The sequence below is a fragment of the Chanos chanos genome, chromosome 2 (genome assembly GCF_902362185.1).
Source record: "Chanos chanos chromosome 2, fChaCha1.1, whole genome shotgun sequence".
NCBI classification, from domain to species: domain Eukaryota; kingdom Metazoa; phylum Chordata; class Actinopteri; order Gonorynchiformes; family Chanidae; genus Chanos; species Chanos chanos.
The window spans coordinates 38,904,080-38,917,247 of record NC_044496.1 but is presented as its reverse complement, the minus strand read 5'-3'; the positions used below and the strand labels follow the sequence as shown (position 1 = coordinate 38,917,247).

The 13,168-nt window shown below is 41.8% G+C and overlaps 1 protein-coding gene across 1 annotated transcript in view; it reads left to right on the top strand.

The window, feature by feature from the left end:
* The first annotated feature begins 9,610 nt into the window (after positions 1-9,610).
* ripor1 (RHO family interacting cell polarization regulator 1) overlaps positions 9,611-13,168 on the top strand; it is a 42,753-nt gene continuing 39,195 nt past the window's right edge. The window contains exon 1 of the mRNA XM_030765866.1: positions 9,611-9,679. The gene's annotated coding sequence lies outside the window, so the exon portion shown is untranslated. The remainder of the gene's footprint in view (positions 9,680-13,168) is intronic.

Sequence of the window (13,168 nt, the reverse complement as noted above, 5' to 3'; positions counted from 1 at the left end):
TTGTGAATTGAAAAACCCAAGCTTTACAGTTCTGTGCCGATGGGCCCATGAGAGAGGCATGAAAGGTTGATTCAGAGACATGTCCCCCCGGCATAGAAAATAAGCATTTTAAGCCCCCCCCCCCCATATGAATGTAAGTTAAATAAATTTTTAACGAAAACATACGTCTTTATGATTTGTTATGAGCCGTATCACATGTGTGGGACAACTGGGAACCCCTGGGACAAGAGTCAAAAACGCTGTGATCCAGACATCATCTTTTTTTATAGAAGTGACAGTGCTGATTTTCATCTCCATATTTTAATGAATTTCTGTCACTAGTTTTGTTTTATTATCTGCAGTCTTGACGCATTGTTTATTGGGTTGGCAGCCAGTCTGTCAGTTTTTAGACATATCTAGGTGCCAACAGTAAAAGGCTGCACACAGTGAAAAGCATAAACTATTTCTATAGCCGTACAAAACATTTACAGTAGATTTTGAAGTATTGAGGGGATGCCCAGTCAAACCAAAGGCACAGACTCAACCACCGATTAAACTGAACAGTACGTAAGACATTTCTGTTACCCTCGTGGCTGTTTGTTATGTCACAGTTGGCCTGTGGTGTTTACTTGAACAGTAGAAAAAGTCAGGAAGGATTCAGCTGTGCTGTGACTTGGTGAGGTCATTCCAGTGCACTTCCCTTTTGCCCTTTGCCCCTTGTCCTGGAGCCTATACGTTAATGGTGATAGCGCATGGTAGAAGTAACTCACACCACCGTACGTGTTGGCTTCTGAAACCCTCTGAAGTTTTGGCTCATTCACCGTTCTTTTGGTGTTTCTGGATGGCCGAAAGGATGTTTGTGTGAGCAGACTTGAGCTACGTGTGTGTGTGTGTGTGTGTGTGTTGTCAGCGGCTGATGAATGACAGTACAATCACAGGAAAAGAATGGTTCGTTTTTCCCTGTTATCCACTGTTCTTAAATGTCTGTGTGGGCCTGCTGCTCCCTGATAAAAGTTCTCTCTTGGCTTTGAGTTCAATGGGACACTGTGCAGTATTACTGTACCCACCTCTCGAATGACATTTTATTCACTTACAAAGCCAAGAGAAGTGCTGTGGAGTGTTTTTTTTCGAATTGTGTGTGTGTGTGAGTGTGTGTGTGTGTGTTATGCATGTATATTTGCTTTATGTTGCTTACTGCTGAAATTTACATTATATCATAAACTGAAATTATTTATGAACCTCAGTTATGTAGTATAGTTTGTCTCTTTTTTAATACATATGAAGTTGGATCATTTCAGAGACGATCTCTGTCTCTGGTTCAGTGGTGGCAGCAGCTGGAGTGTGTTCCCTCCATTTAGACGTGTTGCAGAATTGATGAGGGCTTGGTCCCTGTGGGCTCTGTCTCACCACGGCGACCATAAACATGCGTGATGAGCTTAGATAAATCTTTTAGTAATGCAGCAGTTACCCACCCATGCCTCCCAGCATGCCCTGCGTCTGATCAGACACACAGTTACAAGCTGCTGGTGTTTGAGCTTTAATTGATCTTCGTAAACAACAGATGTGTCTGATAATGAATTAGTCTTTGTTGTTGTCAATCCCTTTTGTTGCTTGTGATCTCTCTTATGTTAATAAAGACTATGTTGTGTTTGTTGAAATATTTGTGTGTACTTGCATAGGGGAGTGTGTGTGTGTGTGTGTGTGTGTGTGTGTGTGCCAAACTTTCATCTCTTTATTAATTTACAGAGCACATGTACTCTTTCAGGCGCCATGACTGAGCAGCTCAGTTTTCTGCTGAGAGACAGACTTCAGTCTATCATTTATAGCAACATCTGTCTGAAGCTTTCTGTCCTCAGCTCACCTCCCTAGTCCAATCACACGCGCACACAGGCGCACACACACACACACACACACACAAGCACATGGAAACACACACTCAGACACACACCATCAAAAATTAATACTAAAAATGGTTTCTAAGTTTCGCTTCTTTGAGCTCTCTCAGTATTCAAAATTTTGTATAGCCATTTAAATGACCATATTTTAAATCACCAGATTTTAACCGTCATGGGATTGATGATCAGTCACTGAGCTGAAACAGTGCCTGTCCTGTTCTCAGCTAAAAATGGTAGATAGGTAAAATCTATTTACAGAAATATACAGAGAGAGAAAACAGTAGAGTACTGTAAATGCCACATAGTGAATACACGATAGCCAGATCCCGATTTACTGGTTATAAAGTTGCAGTAAAGGAATCTTGCCCTTTCTGTGACCTGTCACCGATACAGTTATGAGGATCCTCTTTGTGTCCTTCCGTTTATCTGTTTTTGTGTATACTTTTACTCTCTTTGTTACCATGGAAACAGGGCTGAGTGTGCTAATTTTCCTCGCTTACAGTTTGACAGACGGAAGATCAGGGGTTGGTGTCATGACCTGAGGAAAGAGGAGTATTGTTCTTAGAGATCTATTTCCACATGTGTTGTGATCTCTGTGAGTCCATGTACTTATAAGAACAATGACACAAACACTTGGCCATGAATTAGCTGCATACTCAACATATTTAAACATTAGGAATTTAAAATAGGTTTTCTTTTAGTGTCAAAACAACTCATGCTTTTAAATGTCCACTGGAGGGCAGTGTTGATTAATAAAACTTAAAACCTGGAGCTGCAAACCTCATTTATACCTCAGCTTGGAGAGATTCATAGCCACTGATTTGCTGTATTCTCTCGTTAAGGGAGAGTCTTCATTATTCCCCTTCTATGAACTGTCAGTCTTTATTCATTCTAATCCACGTGCTCTTTTTCCATGTAGTCATTACATTACCCCTTCTTTCTCACTCTCTCAGAGACCTCACACATCTGAAATTCAGTTTTCTCAATACCCCCCTTCTTTCTTTCCCTCTTTCTTTCTCTCTATCTCTCTCTTTCTTTCTCCCTCTCTCTCTGCCTGTGGAGTTTAGAGAGAGTTATCATTGGTTGGGTGTGGGGGGTTGTCTATGGGCCCTGTTGACAGAGGAGCAAAGATCAGCAGCTTGTTAATGTGCTGAAGAAGTAAGAGAGGCCTGGAGAGCAACTGTTGTATGCTGTAGGAAAAATGTTCACCAGTATCAACAAGAGCTTTAAAGTGCAACAAAACATTTGGACATTAGACATTATTGAGTTTTTAAGATAAGAATCAGGGTTCCTATTCTGTGGTTTCAAAGATTGATGTACAATCAGAGGATGCGATGATGAGAGCAAGCACTCTGAAACACAGAGACTGAGATCAGACTGTTGTTTTCACAACAAGTGTTTGAGATGTCTTGGTAGTGCAATAATAGTGTGAAACAAATCACAGTAAACCCCAAACCCTATCAAAAAAAAACCTAAAGGTATGAAATAAGGTTTCATTTTCAGTTTACTTTGTGTTATTATGTACCCATGTTAAGAGCGTTTTCTGATCTAGTCATGTTAGGACAATTTTCCACCTATCATCTGTACAGGATCAACTCCATGATTCTGTATTTTCTGTAAACATTCTGATAACTCATAAAAATTCTGGTTAGTCTCATGCTCTTTGCATAGCATCACAATGAATTAGTAATGACTAATTTTGAAAATTCAGGAGAAGGTTTCAGTATTGTTTGGAATGTTGTTGTTCCTGGACCTGTGTAATCAGCTGTGTCAAGCAGTGACAGAGCAGTGAAAAGCCATGCTAAGGTTAGTGTGGTGTGTAACATGAAAATGTGACGCATTTTTATATGTAACTGGCCCTAACAAGTTTCTGTCCTTACATGGTAACTGGAGCAGTTTGAAAAATGATAAACATGGCTTTAATAAGTCACTGGAGTTCAGAGGGAACAGGAAATGTCTTTTTTTTTTTGGTATCTTTTTTTTCTCTTTCAATGCACCGACAGGAAACTAGCAGATGAAAAAATTCCAGTAGCTTCTTTGTGTAGGCCTCTTTGTTTACTGTTGTTTACTGCCCAGAATGACACCATCAGTAGCTGTTCTTGGGCTTGTTTGGGGGTCATGTGTTGGGCTGAATGGATAAAAAGATGGAGCTCCAAAACACACAGAAAACACAGAGTCATGTTCTATTTCATTCTCTCACGTGGTACGACCGAGTGTACGGACCTTGTTTTTCTTATCCCAAGAGAGAGTGGGTGGAATTTGATTTAAATTTTTTATCTGATGCTATGAAATACTGCCCCCCCCCCCCCGTTCTTTCTCTCCTTCTCTCTGAGAGGATAAATTGAAACTGAAGAGGTTGCTTTAAGCAAAAAGAAACAAGATGCATGAGCTCATCGTTGGTCACATTTTGTTAGAATAGGAACTTTGGTGGGTTCCTGCATCCATGATTCAAACTTTTCTCTCATTCATTCTTTTCTTCCTTTCACTCTTGCTTACCTTCTTTCTTTTTCTCTCCTCCTTTCTCTCTCTCTCTCTCTCTCTCTCTCTCTTTTTTTTCTCTCTCTCTCTCCCCCCTCAGAGCAGTCTTGACTGGTTTGAATAGTGAAGCTGAATAAGAAGCTAGTGTTTAATTACCTCAGGTTTTGGAGTTTGGCCAGGGTCTGCATTCAGTCAGCAGGACTGGACAGAGGCCACACTGGATCTGGGGCCTGGCCCAGTGCTGCTCTGCTCCACTGAAGGAGCACTTTTGTCAAAACCTCACTCGTGTTGGGGAGACTTGAAAAAGAATAGATTGTTAAATTGCACACACACACACACACCCATAGACTCTTGAATGCATATACGTGCCTCGTGCTCCATCGGGGTGTGTGGAGATGAGATGCCATCATGCACACTTCCTCTCACAGTGCCATGTGTCCCACGGGACGGTGGGTAACCGGGAGATTGTGGCCGAGATGGGAGGACCCCACCCAGGTCTAATCATTTCAGAGGGGAGTAGAGGAATTTGGGCTGATGGTAAGGGGAAGTTAACTGAGCAGAGGGGTCAGAGATCCCTTCGTGGTCCCTTGGTCTGTGTTTGGGGTGGAGGGGTGGAGTGTCCAAATTGAGGACAAAGCCTCTCATCCCCTGCTGTGTCTCGGTGTAAACTGCACATTTTCTACAATGCGTTCACTCATTTGTTATGAAGTAGTCTTATAGTATGAATGAGCCACGTCGAAAAATGAGTTGTGTTTTTAGACTTGAAGACTTAGGCATAGACTTATGCCCAAACCACCAAAATCATGGTTTAAAATTGTTGTTGCAGCTCAAAATGTGAAGGAATTGAATATGACGATTAGAATATTAAATAGGACTTTGAAAAATCTAGCTCCAGTGCTGTCTGAAATTCTTGACTTTTGTCCAGTGATATTTTTTGTCCAATGTCTTTACATATGTTACTTGTTTAATGATTTACTTGAGAGTAAAACTCTAGCCTCTCACACTCTGATCCAGTTATGGTTATTCCAGTAAGACAGGATCTGAAGTCTCACACACACACACACACACACACATAAAAGTGAGTGGGAAGCCTCCAAATTTTTTGTAGTGAGATGAACATTAAAGAATTGGGATATGATGTCAAATCTGGTGAACTCAGTGACGGATGAAATTCTCATTTCTGGACATCTCCATTTTCCACATCTTTACAGACTGTCTTCCCTTTGTGTTATTGCCTTTAATTTTTACAGCACGTGAATAACTGTCCATGCCCGGAAATGTGGTCTGGGGAGCTGACTGACCTAAATAGTTACCCTCATGCCTCAGGGCAAGATTCAAAAACACACACACACATACACACACACACGTCTTAGCTGAGATTCTCACCAGTCAACAAATTTATGTACGTGTTTGTGATTAACGTGGAAGAATGTGTGTGTATGTGTGTTGTGAAATAGCAAGGTAACAGATGGAGCTAACAGGTGGCTTGTGGGAATGTGTGTGGGTGACTGTATTTGACTGCTCTTGTGTCTGTATTCCCATATTATAGTCTGAGAAAAGCTGGACGTTCTGTTTGCACAAATGGAAAGCAATTCAGAGTTCTCTATGCAGCAAATGGACATGTTACATAATGACTGTGCTCTCTCTCTGCTCCCTCCTTTTCTCTCTCCTTCTCTCTCTTTCTTTCCCTCTCTCTCTATCTCCTCTCTCTCCTTCTCTCTCTCTCTTTTTTCTCTTTCACTCCAAAAGCACTTTAGGGATTTCTCTGTTTCTGCGTGCCCTCTTAGGTGGAGTTTTATGCAACATATTTACTCTGATCTTGTGGAACAGCAGTTTTAAAAAAAAAAGGGAAAAAAGAACATAATTTCTTCCAGCTCTTTCTTTACCACCCCCAAACACACTTGCACCACTCCTACTCTGACTAAGTCTCCCTGCTCTATGCACGACGTGAGCCAGAGAGAGAGAAAGAGAAAGGGATGTTTATAAATACATTTATGCCCTCCACTGGAACGCCCCTGTTAAATGAGAAAAACACATGTGCCCCTGTGGGAGTTTTTGGGCTCTTAGAAGGGGGTGTTTGTGTGTGCCAGTGTTACATGAGAGAAAGGCCAGGGTTCTTGTATGGAGAGAGGGAGAGAGAGAGAAAGAGAATGAGTGAGAGAGAGAGGGAGAGAGAGATATGAATGAGTGAGTCAGTGAGAGAGAAGAAAGGGAACAAGGGAATCAGAGGACCAAAGCAGAAAAACAAGAGGTACAGAACAAAGATCTCAAATGCTCATCTCACACACACACACACACACACAGACTTAATGAAAGAACATCCCCTGTTGGAGTCCCAGTGACAGGTCTTACACACTAGGGTTCAGGGGTCAATGAGCATTGAACTGGAGGAGAGCAGAAGCCTGGGAGAACTGTCAGCCTGATGCTGCATCCAGACACCTCCTCCTGTCCTCCTCTCCTGCTCTCCTCCTCTGCTCTACAGGAAATTTACTCCATTATTGACCCACATCTGGGTGTGCCTTTCAATGGAGGACACAATAAACAGAGAGAGAGAGAGAGAGAGAGAGAGAGAGAGAGAGAGATCAGATATTTATGAATGAAAACCCCATCCCCTTCAGTGTCTCTAACCACTGTTTTCCGTGTCCCATCTTTACTTGGTCTCCACTTTTTTATTCATTCATTTTTCTGTAGTTTATGCCCCTATTCATGCGTTAATTAGATATTTGTTACGTTTCATTTCTATATTTTTAAATTCATCACTGACTAGGATAACTCTCATTGCTCCGCTGAACAGGTCACACATTTAACACAATAAATCAGTTAATCTTAAGACACAGTTTGATATGACATCAAAAACTTAGACACTGCAGTAACTAAAGAAACATACCTTTGTGAATTGATATTAAACATTAGGGGACACCATGACTGTTCTTCCCAAGGCTTCTATGCTTTCAGATGTCTAAAGTTAACGTATTACCTCAGTATATGTAATAAAACATATGTAATCCCAAATGCACTGTAGAGATCTGGCCCTTTCTGAACCAGTGTTGTGAATGAGTATGGGTGAGTAGGGATTGAGAATGGCAGGAGGATTCAGATTGGGGCAATAATGGCTGGGTGGCTTTCAATAGAGGGGGGACCGGGGGGGGGGGGGGGGGGGGGGGGGGGGGGCTTAATAGCAGTGTTCTATTGATCTCTTATGCTGTCCCTTTCTACCAGACTGTGGTCTGTCTCTCTCGGGCAGCTGACTGGCCTGGCTGTTCCCCCCCTCTCTCTCTGTCCCTCACTCTCCAAATGTATGACATCAGCCCTGGTGGCACTGGCAGGGTTGCCACGACAACAACTGGCCAAGGCCCATGAGAAGAGTCATTCATCTCTTTGAGCTGTGTGTGTGTGTGAGAGAGAGAGAGGGAGAGAGAGAGAGTGTGAGTGAGGAGGGACAGGTGGGTGTGTCTGTGACTAACACATTTTGACACTAATGATACTGTATGTATGTATATGTGTGTGTATGTATTTTCTTTGATAATTTGCCAAAATATGAAAATTCACTCAAATTTCCACTTTGGAAAACTTTGAAGAATGACATTGTGGTGTCATTTTGTGGTTTGAATCTCTCATTCTCTTTCCTTATGCTGTTGCCAGTGTAGTCTTTCAGTCATACGGATTCACAAATTTGGACTTTGGCAGTGAAATCTCTAGAGAAAAAACATTCTCATTTACTGAAGGCAGAAACTTGCTGATTCACATTTAGTCTTACAGAAAACAACATTGTGGTTGTGGAGTGAGTGGTTGTTTATAATGCAAAATGTTACCATGGTGATGCTTAGTCTCTGCACTCCATCATTTAGAAAAGTATCAGATACCTCTTCAGTCTTTTAAGAGGGCTTGGCTTCTCTTTCTGTGTTTGTGTCCCAGAATCCTCTCTTTCTTTTTCTCATACTTTGTCTTGTCATCCTCACTCTATCTTTAGCATCCTTGTCTGTAATCAGTGCACAGTGCACTGAAGTCACAGTGCACAGTGCACTGCAGTGTGCTACGTGTTTACAGCCACTAATGTTGTGTTTTAAATAAAGGTTGTTTGCATAAAATACACGTGTCATAAGTGGATCAGAATAGGATCCATGGGACTGTCCTATGATACACTGTTTACATCAGAGGTCATCAGATCCCATTCTGGAAAGTCTGAGTCAATGCATGAATTTTTTTCTAGTCTTAATCTAAAACACCTGAATACTGCTTTTCAGGGTCTCCTTTGGACCCTAAATTTTGTTTAATCAGGTGTGTTTGCTAAAGCATGCCTACAATTGTGGTCCTACAAAAGAAACTTTCATGACCCCTGATTTACATGACTTTAAGCCCATTGTCGACATAGTGTTGAAGCCCTTATTATGACAACAGGCTAAACCTGAATGATTATTGAAGGCCTGTGATTTAAGAACAGAGATTTTCTTTGACAGTAAGGATAAAGAGACTAGTATTAAGCCCTGGATCTTTTGAAACCAGTGCTGAGTTTGATAACATTTCATCACTTGTACAATATTGATTAGAGAGTTGATCACAGCCCTTCTGTTTCTGTGTATAGAAGACCATACAACTTTCTAGTTTATGTGCTTTGAGCCGTTTGAGGCATATAAATATTGGTATATAATTCACTTACAATTAGTTTAGGCATTAAGACCCAAGTGCTGTCATATTTTCAGGGGTTAACACTTGCCCCCGTTTCGTTAGAACTAAAATCCATGTCCCTCCCATAGTCCCATCCCCCTCCCTCGAGTTAAACGGTCAACTGCCACACACTCCTTTAAACTGTGAGTGTCTCTCTCTCCCTCTCTCTCTCTTTCTCTCTGTGTGTAGCCACAGATGGATAGAGACGCGTGCGCTCAGCGGAAGATTTCACTTATCCCTCCTTGGTGTGGAAGAACTGTCGCTTGCTTTTTGAATGACACTAGGCGGTATTTCTACTTTTAATCAACACTCTCCTTTCCCACGTTGTTATCGTCCTTTCTTTCTTTCCGCCACCGGGAAGAAGAAGAGGACACAGATGGACCGCATTTCATTTGCATTGGTTTGTCCACACCCCTCATGAGATAACACGACGGGACCGAGTCTTCAGCTTGCCTTCAATACTGAGAGAAAGTGACCTCGTTACACTAATACAAATCGACTGGCTTTATTGCAGTGCGTGTATATGAAGTAGAAGATTTAGTTTGCCCGCTTGCGTGTTTGGTGAAAACGCGATTCATTTTTATTCGTCTGAAGTTCTCAGTCTCCACACGGATTTAAAGACTTGGAATTACACCGATGATACCTTTCCCGACGGCAATCATGTACGTGCTTTTATTATATACAATATACTTTAGTGTTATTTCGCATGTTTGGTCATTGTTTTATTCATTTTAACAAGCAACGTTCACTTCACTGCGTTGCAGTTTCTTAATGAACAGAAACAGTCCAGAAGTGACTGTTTATATGGAGTCTGATTGAGCGGTAGAGTGTGTTTCGAGAGGAGATTAACCTTAATATTGAGTCCTTAACAATCTCAAAACCTTAATTATTATGTCTGTATCACAGTATTTGGACAGTTTGTACACTGAAGTCCACTAGGATTGTCATGGGGTTAGGCAAAGGGTTGTTCAATGCGTCCCGTGGACGAGGCAAGGCGAGGAGGGACTCGGTTGTGGCTGTGCCTTTGATAACAAAGAAAAGCTTTGTGTGGTACTTACAACGTATTTGACAGAAATTTTCTTTACGAAGGACTTGCATCGCGGAGAAAACCTGTCAGACATTTGCAATGTGTCACACATTGCCGAGTTTGCAAACTCAGCGGTGCCTGAAGTTGATGCGGCCAAATTTTTATTGATACGGTATTGTTGCGTGAGGCGCACCATCTGCCAACTTATTTATAAATTCAGTTTTATCCGCTATGCGCTCGGGTATCTGGGATTTCTTTTGACAACTCTTCAACGTGTTGTTTTCAATGTCCCCTCCCCTCCCAACCGGCCACGTCCTTGCTTGTGCTCAGTTGCTATAGCGAATATCCCGTGGAGCTAATCCCCCCCTACCACAATCTAATCCCCGTATTGACTTTTTTTTTTCTTATCCATGCAAGGGAATGCGAACTCTCATACCTCTGATAAAAGGATACTATTGTTTACACCTCCCAATGTATTCTCTATTGTTTTTGATATTACACAGTGTTTTCGGAGACTAGATTGTCCGGGACAGAAATGGTTACATTTCCTGTCCAGAAGGAACTCTCCATTTATAGTCATGGTTTCGATATAAGCACGTTTTTATCTTTATGGGTCTAATCTCTGCTGGTATTATTGGAAATACTAGAGTAGAAATGTTTATGACTTTCATAACCCTAATTTAAATGTTTTTGTCCCTCTAAAATGATATATGATATTGTTGTCATGACTGTGAAGTCTGAATCTTTTTTTCCTCCCTTGAAGTTTTGTGTGTGTGTGTGGGCACAGGGTAGGCTGACATGCATTTAAAATCCTCCACATGAGCCCAGCTCCTTGTGAGTCTTATGAGGGCCGTTTTAAGACTTAGCCTAAATGGGGGAAAGACCACTGTACAGCTTGTCCTGTGTGGTAATAGGCTTTTCTTTCCCTGCTACACAGGGTGAAGTAAAAATGGAGACAAGCCCAAAAAAATGCCTTCCCTCCACAATCGTGGCCATGTCTTATGAAGTTTTCCCTTAAATGATTTTCTGTTTTTTTCTTTATTTTGGACTGAAAAAAAGGAGAGAGAAAAAAACCTTTGATTCAATGCAGTGTGTTAGCGAGGGGTTTAATTTGTGCTCTATGATTATCCGAATTCTCGTGGCTGTCTGGGATGTTCTGGCCTACGTTCTCGTAGGCTGCACGCCTGTGTTGGGTACGGAGTGTGGGAGCGCTCCTCTGGAAAACTTTGCATAGTGGGCTAGCGACGGGCTATACAATCTGTTCTTTGTGCGCTGTCAGACTGCAGCAGAGGGGCCTAATTTAGCTAATGATTTGATCAGCAAAAACAATGATGATGAAAGGGATATGCAGGACAAAAGATGGACATTTTTCTCTTTCCTCTCTCTCTCTCTCTGTGCTACACGCTCACATGAGGGGATTGTCTGGGTCTGAGAGAAATTCTTTGATCCTAAAAGAATTGTTTTTCGACATGTGCTAGTCTGTTGATGAAGGATGTCTCGTTTAGAACCTGCAGAGGGCTTTTTTTTCATGAGGCTTAGTAAAATTGTGTGAACTGAGGTTTCATATTTGTCTTTGCTGTGAGAGGTCCTCAATGGGTTTGTCATCTCTGTTCAGTTGTGATTTACTGTGATGGAAACACACACACACACATGCACACACCTTCAGTGTTGCAGGTGAAGATGTGTAGATGCATCTGACAGCATTATCTGTCACAATTATAGGACAGAATGTCAATTATAAAAATATTGCTACAGTTTTCTGGGGGGCGGGGGGTACATCCATATACAGTGGTGCTGACTTCCCTGGCCAAATGTCCATGGACTTCTGCCCTGCCTCCTCTTTTGGATCACTGTCAGCTTCTTGTCTCTGTGTCTTCTTTCTTTTTTTCTTTCTTTCTTTCTTTCTTTCTTTCTTTCTGTTGACTGTTTTTTCCCTGCTGAAGTTGTCAGCTCTTGTTCAATGCCAGCCCCGTGGATGATATCCCCCTATGCCTTCAGAGGCTCCCCAGTTGCTCTCACTCAAGGGTACTTGCACACTCAGATACACTAATTATGTAACAAATGCGTAATCACACACATGCGTGCCCTGTCACATACAATCTTTTCTCTATACTTGCAGCAACAACAACATATTACTCAATATTCAAGCATTTTTGCACGTATGCATCATATGACCATTCTCTCTCTACCTCTAAATCTTACACACACTCTCACTCGTGTCTGCACTCTCTCTCTCTCTGACCCTCGCTCTTTATAGAGAGGCTCTCATCCTTTCCCCTGTAGGAAAAACAGTCTTGTGTGGCCACTCTGAAGATAAGCAGGTGGCTGACTGGACTGCACTGGCCTGCCCACTGCACTTTGAAGAGTCATTGTCTTAAGACTGACCTGTGGATCACTGAACAAAAGAACCTGTGAATTCAATAGTGATTTTAGTAATAAGCCGAATACACTTTTAATGCAGTGACAGAAGACTTTTAACTTCTATAAATTTTTACTTCTATAACTTATAACTAACAGTGTAAAACTTATAACTAGCACTACCTTTTGTTTTAAGAGAAGATTTTATTATTTGTTCTTATGTGAATCAGTCATTATACCACACAATGCATGTTACAGAATTTGAGTGTAGTTTTCCTAAGCTTTGTCATTGTGTTTCTCATGCGTTTCACTGAAGTCCCTCCCACACAGTTAAAAAGTGTGGTAAGTGTATGGTGTTCTGGCACTCAGTCAGAGAAATAAGGGGAAACAGGGCAGAGCTATGTGTGTGTATGTGTTTAAGTGTGTGGGAGTTTGGCTCTGATGTTTCAATCTCAGGTACCTGCATTCTGTTCTTTGTGAGCAGGAATAATGAAACAGAAGCCTGGACACTGAAGAGTCCTTGTGTTGGTGTAAACATGCGCGCGCGTACACACACACACACACACACACACACACACCATCTGCCACCTCCTGACGCTCATTATTTTTTTCACCATACCCTGTGCCTGGTCCGTCATGTCCTTGGGCTATCGATGACTTCTTCAGGGATGTAGCTTTCTTGTCTCACACCATTTCAGGAGATAATTGAACACCCATTGTCTTTCTCGTACACAGTGCCCAAAGTCTTTCTCACAAAACACACACA